The sequence below is a fragment of the Calidris pugnax genome, unplaced genomic scaffold (genome assembly GCF_001431845.1).
Source record: "Calidris pugnax isolate Ruff unplaced genomic scaffold, ASM143184v1 scaffold34, whole genome shotgun sequence".
Classification (NCBI taxonomy): Eukaryota; Metazoa; Chordata; class Aves; order Charadriiformes; family Scolopacidae; genus Calidris; species Calidris pugnax.
In genome coordinates, this window is record NW_015090771.1 from 1,534,123 (window position 1) to 1,543,401 (window position 9,279).

General features: G+C 37.5%; 1 long non-coding RNA gene across 1 annotated transcript in view; it reads right to left on the bottom strand.

Annotated features, from left to right (window-relative positions):
• Positions 1-8,836, bottom strand: part of LOC106887293 — an 11,407-nt gene extending 2,571 nt beyond the window's left edge. Inside the window, exons 1-2 of the long non-coding RNA XR_001411846.1 lie at positions 8,719-8,836; positions 3,638-3,749 (exon numbers count right to left, since the gene is read on the bottom strand). This is a non-coding gene — a long non-coding RNA (uncharacterized LOC106887293). The remainder of the gene's footprint in view (positions 1-3,637; positions 3,750-8,718) is intronic.
• Positions 8,837-9,279: the final 443 nt, after the last annotated feature.

Below are 9,279 nucleotides of genomic sequence, written 5' to 3' on the forward strand. Positions count from 1 at the left end.
TCGTCTATTAACATTGCTTGCAGGACCTCACACTAGAGAGACAAACCAAATGAAAGCAGAAAGAATATACAATCAAGCAAACATTGTGTGGGAACTGTAAGGCAGTAAGGAAATTTAAATACATATTCCTAAGGAAGAAAGAACAACAGTAATCAGCACATGCAACACCCCCTCTCTCCCTCCCCCCCCCTGCCTCCGCCCCCCCCCCCCCCCCCCCCAAAAAAAAAGTTAGGAAAATGGTTGGGGTATATACGTAAATAAAATCAGATAATTTTTACCCTCTTTTTTTAAAGTACCATTTGGCTACTGCTGACAGTCCTTGAGAAGACTCATTATAATTTTCCAACTTCCCCAAGTAAATCTGATTTATTTCTGGAAGTTCTTAGAGTTTAATTATTTACAAATATGTTAAAAAAAAAAAAAGGGAGAGAGAGATTACCATAAAATAGCATTTGCTCAAAAAAGGAGAAAACAATGTCATTGCTGATGACAGGAGAGAAAACTATGGAGATTCATTGATGGCATCTGTCAAGGAGGTTGGTTGTTATCCCTTCTTAACTCGGTTGCAGAATGCAGTTAATGTCTTAGAATGACAAAGGGACATTAAACAGTGACCCAGTTACTTATGTAAGAGAAAACCCACTTTACACTGTTGACTAGTCCACCTGGGTCTGTTCACATGCTGTGTGTTCAAGAAAATGAGCATCCCTGCTGTCTTGGTACTGTTGGAGGCGTTACGTTTAAGATTCTAACTTGTTTCCAGATTAAAACAGATTATGAACTACATTTAAACTTCTGGAGTTTTAAAATGTTGGTGTGTGTTCTTCAGCTAATGGAGAATTTTTTTTAGTGACAGTTTGAATTTTAATTAGATAAGGAGCTTTTCCTAGTAAGGGATTTTATAAGTAGCAGCTTTCACTGCAAGGACAATCTCCCAGGGCTTCTTCTTGTTAAATATGGTCTAGAAAATTGTTTCTATTTACAAATTTTAATTTAATGGCAACCAAACAAAATTTGTTTTGGTAGAGGAAAATGACAGATAAAAGCCATGGACTTCTGAATATTGAAGTTCCTTTTAATGCAAAAAATAGCTGACATGTATTAGAATTTAGGTGCGCTCCAGATATGCTTAATAGAATTTGTAAACTCTCTGAAACAAATGGCTGTGGTTCAAGGAGCCTCAAAGCTGCACAGAGAGCCCGGAGATGTTTGTTCAGCCTGAGAGTTGTGCAGTTCTAGTTTACAGAGCTTTGAAGTTGTGCAGAAATCCTGGTGATCTCATACTGTTCTTAAGCTGTAGTTCAAGTAGATCACAAAGTTGGCAGGTGTCCAGAAGAATTTGTCAAATCTAGAAACCAGATAACTGCTGTTCATTTAACTCCAGATAGAGGACAGAATTTAGTGCAGGATGCTTTGGGATCTGTGAATAAATACAGCATACCTTAATTGCACAAGTATGCACTGGCAAGGCATGTGTCTTAGAAATATCTGACTTGAAGCACTTTTAGATATATCTTCTTCACAAATTCTGATAAGAAATGTCAGGGAATAAATGTGTGTGTGTTTCTGAAGTAGCTGGAATAATTCAAAATATGCATAAATTGAGACAATGTAGATGCCTGTACAAAGTTGTGTTAAAATTTGCAGTTTAAAATAAATGAAGTGCTTTCATTTCATGCTTTCCATTCCTAGGTTAGACACAAACCTCTTATAAAAATCACATTTATACATTTAAAAATCAGGGAAAATGAAAAAAAAAAATCACACTTTTGCAAAGGAAATATTTTAAGTGATCCATTTCAATATAAGTTCCCATTTTCCTCATGTTTGAAAGCTCTTGGAAGCCTACTGCTTCCTAGTCATGTGTTGTAGAAGCATCTGAGGCATAAGTCGATTCCAAGCTTTTATTAAAAGTCTGAGCTATTCATTGTGTTAGTGATAGCTCAGGGAGATTCATGAAAGGTAATCAGTGTTGTTTAAGTTCATCATTTGGTTCCATCCACTAATACTTGCAGCCTGATGGAAACAACAATTTTGAAGAAATATGCAAAATTTGTGTATAATTTTAATTTTTTATTAACCCTTCCTATCAGTTGAATCAAATTTGACAAGTCATTTCAGTATCTGATTAAATCCAGTTAAGCAGATGCTTAAATTCATATGCTGAATAGCAGCCTTTCTTTCAGGCTCTGCAAATGCACTTGGGAGTAAGAGGGGTGGAGACTGAGTGAGAAGACTGAGATTTGAGGGGGAGTGCAGCTAAGCAGTATGGGATGGATGACACAATGAGGATTGAACAAAACCTTGGAGAAATTTATCAGGGCTGCCAATGAGCCTGTGGGGAACAGGCCTGTGTTTGGGAGACCTGGAGAGGTGACAGTTCAACATCTCCTGGTAGTCTTGAGTTTGTATATCCACTGTCAGCTGCCTGTGCCTTTTTCTGGCCTTCCTCAACCTGCAGTTGAAAACCCCATCCTTATTGCAATCTTCATCTTTCAGTGAGCAGAGGTGAAGTGTCTTTACCTCTAGAATACACCAGTCCCACCCACTCCCAGATATAACAGAATATTCATCCTTCTCTTATTCTATCTTTCATACAGTAGAGGTCTACAGTTGGAAGAGAACACTGTCATACCCAGCGCTTTACAAACTCTCTTCTACCCCTTTTGCCCTTAATTATACGCAGTCTGGAAACTAAAATTGCATTGTACAGTATGGATTAATTCTGTGAAAGCATTTTGTGGATGGAAGCTGAATATTCTGCGAGCCTAGTGATTTAACGTAAATACCAAAACCCGTAAAATGTGACCTCATGCAAGTTTTTATGGTCACTAGGGTGAGTGGATTGCTTGGCTGAGTAGGTCTGTGCGTTGCTCAGGGTGGCCTGCTCTCTGGCAGCCAGGAACTCCTGTTGGGAGTGTATTTAGAAATACTTCTGTCTTTAATGTTGGACATGACAGTCCAGTGACTTAAATTAATGGGACTATTTTAAAATTTCTAGCCTTAAATGCAACCTTACGAGTACATGTCAATATTTACAGGACCAGTAGCACACCTGTTCCCTTCTGTAGCCTTGCTAAATTCATTCCTGTATCCCTTCTCTATGGAGAAATCCCGTCGTGCTTGCAGTTGATAGCACCCAGTACCCTGCAGGCATAACTTCAGTTCAGTGCTGCCAAATAGCTACTTGTGCTACATGAAGGCTTTGGAACGAGTTCCTTAAATCAAAATGCTGTTTTATCTTGACAGCAGGAACAAAGCATCGGAAGAGAAAAGGGTTTTAAAACTAAAGGAGGATTTTACACATCTTTCTTATCTAAATCTTCCCTGGCCACAGAGTTGTTTAACTTACCCCTCCTGGGCCTCTGAAGGAACTGACTGAAGTCGGTCTTCTGAGTCCAGTGTACTTAGTAAATAGCATCTTCATATCTCTGGCTGCTTCCTCCAGCAATCTTAAGTTGTGCCCACTGGAAGTCAGTGGATTGCTGGTCATGTTGAGACCCTGTTGTACAAATACCTAAGACACCCCCCTGCCTGAACTTCAGTGGGCAATTTAAGAGGAAATGCAGTGAGTGAACTTGACCATCAGGAGGAGTGGCAGCAGCAATGAACAGTTATGATGTATTTCCCCACTTACCTTTCTGTCTGTCTGTTTTTTCCCTCTCCCGTAAGTATTTAGTAGCCATTATTTTTCCTCCTTCCTCTCCCGTGTTTATGTGTTGAACCGATTTTAGGATCAGGATGTTGTTCTATGGGGGAGAAAATAAACGCCAATAACAACAGCACACTGGTCTGTGAACACATTAGTTGTAAAAATGTCTGGTATGATTAAATGAATGTAGAAATCCATTAATGCTCTTTATTTGCTCTCATCCTGCAAAACCTGTTGGGCAGTTGCCTTTCTTACCTAGTTCCCTACAAAATTCAGGAAGAATATGCAGACATGCTGGCTCCTGCCATATGGAATTAGAGGAAAAGCAGAGAAACGTTGATGATAGAGGGAAAGAGATGGAATATGTACATAAGGGACTGCTGACAGGAACCAAGCAGTTTCTGGGTGGGTTTTTTTTGTTATGTTTGGGGTTTTTTTAAACCTTCACAATAAAAATTCTATCACCCCTTTACAGCAAGATAGTGCTTCAGTCCAATCAGAGATACTAATCAATACATTTATGTTCAGCAGTGCCCAAAATACAGTGTGCGCTTTCCAGGCAAAAAACACACTTCTCTATCCCATGTCACAATGTACTTATTTTCTTCAAGTCTTTTCTATTTTACCGAAGAATCCTTTCTTACACTTTGCACTCCCTTCCACATCCATCCTAGTCCTTTAGGCTTCTTTATTTCATTGCCCAGTTTTCTATAATGTCTTGCTCCTCTCTACCTCCTTCAGTTATCTGTTCTTTTTTGTCTTTCCTCCAAACACCCACTCTCTCTCTTCCTCTGGTTCTGTCTTTGTTAATTAAATGTCTGACAGCTTCTTCCATCATCCACCCTTTCCACTATCTTCGTTAGGGAAAGAATTGAAAAACTGGTACTCTACTTTCTAATTTCAAGAGCTCAAGTGATTTTTTCCTTTTCTTCAGTTAAATATCCGTTATTTACATCCAGTTTAAAATCATGCTTCAGTTTTGCCTAATGTACAATAAGCGAGAATATATGAAAGAATGTATATTGTAGGGAAGAAACCATACAGAACTGGGCCCTATTCATGTAAATGCTATTTATACAGCATTCTTGTACCCACACAAAGCCCACACTGAGTACCACTGAAGTCATTGGGTTCTGCTTTTCTGACTCAGCTGTAGTAGAGCTTAAACTGTCCTCTTTCGGTCAAACCATGTAAAATGGTATGCATCTCCTCATCATTTCATGCATAGCAATAGTCACTCTTCAATGTATACAGTTGGGGGGAAAATGGCAGACGTTGGACTAATTTTGATCATCAGAAGCATTGTTAAAATGTCTTTTATTCATAGGTATGATGCTATACTAACATGTAGCACCTGAAGGGACTTGCCAAATGAAGAAAGAGCCATATCCTATGATAAAGAAAATGATTTGGTGAACTTGAGAACTTAATTTTTCTTAAAAATTGATGGAATTATATAGTTATATTATATAATTTGTTATATCAAAGAATAAACCAATTCAACACGGAGATCATTATATTAGAACATCTTCATGTAAAAGGAATAGTAAGCACAGTGTCATAAGCTATTAATATACATACAGTGACCTTTGTTCTATCTTGTAGCAGCATAGGGAAAAAGAAAAATTATGTTTTCAGAAATCTGCTTCAGAAACTCACTTTGTAGCCATTAGATGGTGTTTTTTTGTGCTTTCTGATATTCCCAGAAAATGTTAGGAATCTCTCTTTTCAAGACTGCTACAGATTATGATTCTAAATGGCTGCTTAATGCTGTGAAGGCAAGAATGGTAGAGAGAAACAAAAAGCAATTCAATACACTTCTTCAGAACATGTCTTCATCCCAGAAATGGTCCGAAGCACTTGTTTATCTCTATGAAGGCCATAACTTCTCCATTTAAGAGGAGGGTGAAGGCATCACAGTTCTTTTTTTGGCTGTTGACAACAAGGTAGAATTTAAGACTTCTTATACAGTCTCTGGAAGAGACTGGGAGAGTTCTCTTGCAAACATAAAATTGGAGTTCAGCGCGTGTATCTAGTTCAAAACTGATGGCTGGAGAGAGAAATGCCCTAGATAATATAGCACTTCATGTTAGCAAGGGGTGGCCTGTTTTACTTTTTCTTTTTTTCTTTACATTGATATTAAATAGACTTTCTGATAAAAAGCAACAGCTGTTGACTACTGGATTGTTTTTAGCCTACTTAGCTCTTCCAGTTCTGAACAGTTTTCTGTAGTTTGGTAATCACAACAGCAAGGTGTGTTACTTGGAAGCCAGCATACTTAGTAACTATTTAAACTAAACTGCTTTCTTTTCTAAAATCAGAAATAGTCATCAACAAAATAGCATTTTTGGCCGTACATAAAGAACTTGCTGGATTTTTTGAAAGCTGGTTAATAGGCACATTTTACAAAATGACTTTATCTTTGGCAGGTTTTTTGAAACACAGGCTTTTCTGCTTGACCCTTTTTATGTCTTAAAAAATAAGTAGAAGAGCCTGTTAATTTTTTTTCCCATTACCAGAAATTTATTTCTTACAATCAGAAACATGCTGAGGAGCCTGTTTGTGGATTAAACTCTGCTTGGCAGACAGAGGTGTAACTATGAGATCAGGATTAGTTATCAAATTTAAAACTCAGGAATTCTTGCAAGCCCCTGATTGTTTTCCTTTTTTCTTCTCCCCAGATTCATGTACCTCTTGCAAAAGCAACCATTGTAACAAAACAGGCCTTTTCTGATATTGCTCACAATTTGGAATTAAAATATTTTTGGTTTAACACTGATTGCTGGTCTCTCGAAGAACAATCAGAATGGTCACTATGTTTATTGTATTTATATAACAGTGAAAGATTCTGTACTACTTGGGCTTTGATCATATAGGATGTGTTGGGCTTTGGTGTTATTTTCAAACACCTTCAGAGGGTCAGTGCAAGTTTAGAAACCAGATTCTGCTTGCTTACATGAGCATATTATTCTGCTCTGTATTTGCGGAACTAATTTGTCCTCAGAATTCAGCATATCATTTGAATCTTTTCATTCTAGAGGTTTCTGCTGCTTCATCTACTGCAATCTAAGGGTAACGTAAAAGTATCAGTCAAAAAAGTCTGGTTGATTTGATATGAAAGATCTGCGTGCTCAACACAGAGCTTATAAAGAGGCATTAATTTAATGGAAGTAAAACTGAGACACGACTTCTTAAATTGAATACAGCAAACTCTCAAATGACATGTCTAAGTGTGTGTTGTAGGTTTAAATGATGCTGTATAGCAGTGCTTTAAGTGACCTGGTTGCAGAGCATTTAGAAAAGGTAATCTGTTGAAACCAGCTTTGCTGCTGAAGCCCCTGTGTAGTCAGATTATGGCCTTCATTCCCCATTGCCCTGTATTATGCATAAAGTGACTGCAAATTTGATTTAAGATGGTAATTGGGCCCAAATTGTAGCTTTTATATTCTGCCTGGACATAAATGACCATAGGATAATGGGTAATAAAGTGATGGGTAATAAAATGATGCCCATGGTGCCTTCATATTTGAGATGACTTGAAGAAGTCTCATTTTTAAATACTCATCATGGTTTAGTAGAATTAATGGTTTTAAAATCCGCATACAGTTTTTAGGCTGCAGTGACTCACAGCTGTGTAAGCCAGAAAAAGCAGCAGATGTTTGGTACACTGGAGAATTTGCGGCACAAGGGAATTAGGAGTTGTATTCTCAAAAGACTAATCAGTTCAGCGTATCATGATGTCAGACCCAGATGAGGAAATCTGACTCTCATGCTTAAGTGTATGTTGGAGGTTTAAATGACGCTGTTTGGAGAGAAAAGGTGCTGGCCGTGGGTGACAGACAGTTACTGATAAGATCTGGAGTTCTATCAATAAAAAAATCCTCTTCAGAAGGATCTATAAACATTGATTCATCTAAATAGCCTTTTAATTGAGAGAATGATTATAATATTGTTTAACTACATGAAAAGTGAAGCAGGGAAAGAAAACCAAGCTCAAATTTAACCCTCCTCAATCTGTTTCTTTAAAAATGTGAAAGTAAGACAAAGACAACCAAGTAGGTTGTAAAAAGGTGTCTTCCTCTCTACTCCCATTCTCATGCAGGATTTAAGGTTAATGTATTGCAGATGGTTGCTGTTGACCCAGATAAAGAAATAGGAAATAAGTGAAACCTAGTTTTTTACCTTGAACTCTGAAACATGAAAGTAAACAACTGGCCTAACAAAAAAAAGGCATGCTTTGCAAAAGAGATACTGGTTGAATATATGTGAAAACTTTTGCTCCTAAAATGTGGTTTTCGAGTATGACACTGCATCATAAAAAGAGATATTGAGGTGCAAAGGGTGTCATAATAATAGCTAGAATTAAAGCCAGCATTTTAGAAGGCCTGTGTTCAGACCACAAGTCCATATTCACCTCAAAATGTAAAGTTTCTGGGTATTTTTAGAATTATATGCCTGTCATCTCCTAACAATTAATAGGCTGGTAAGTTTCTAACTATTTGTTTTAATAAGAAAGTAGAGAGTTAATATACTTTTGTAGTTCTACTCGTAAACAGTTCACAAAATCACCTCTGTGGTACTTCTGTTCATTTGTGTCATATACGCTGTTATCTCAAAAATTTTGAGACTTTTTTTAACCACAGCTTCACATTTCTAATGCTTTCTTTTCTTTTCAGAGATATAAATAATTAATAATCTTTCCTCAGTATTAAAATATTGCTACAGAAAGCAAGCCTTATTCAAGCTCTTTTTGTTTGCCTTTACAACTGAAGACCACAGTAAAAGGGAGTCTACCTTCTCTGTTCTTCAAAGTTGTGGTCAGATCCTTCTGGAATAATATAAAGGACTTATCAAATCAAGATAATTTTAAATCACACTCAACAAGTTGCTTTTTCCCAATAGTAAGACTTAACCTTCATGATATCTTACAATCACAGTCTGTTAATCTTATATGTGGGAATTCAAGCAGTTCCAAAAAATGCACTGTTGAGTAAATGCAAGATGAGAATCTCACAATAAAATTTAGCAATATGTTAACAAGAGAAAGGAAATAATTTTATACGTACAAAGGAGTCATCTCTTGTATTTGAGGAGTTTTCTTCTTGAGCCCCAAACTGCTACTTGTTTTGTAGAACAAAAGGGTACTTAACTGTTTGGAAAGAAAAGGGAAAGATTTGTTACATAAGAGTTAGACAGCAGGAATAGTCAGATCAGGATTTTCCCAGTCTGTGCTCTGCTACTTTTTAGTAAGGCCAAGCAGTTACATTTCTGTCACACAGAAGGACTTTGACATACCTGTAAGAACCATGTCCTACTTGAAGGCACTGTAATAAGCCCTGTGGTAGAAACAGTAAACGTGTTTTGAGGTGAAATTTGAGCAGATTCATGGAATCATAGAAGAAATGCAGAATTGTTATTTGGAAGGATTTTGAAGCAGGAGCATTGCCAATGCTAGAACCAGGTCAACTATGACTAGCTACTACTTGCAGTCTCTGTAGTCTTTGTAATGTCCCTTCAGGTAGCCACAGGCCCCGCCAGGCTCTTCTTTGCCGGACTAAGGAAACTCTCAGCCTCCCCTTATATGTCATGTGTTGTGGGCACGTGCCCATCTTCATAGCCCTGTCCTA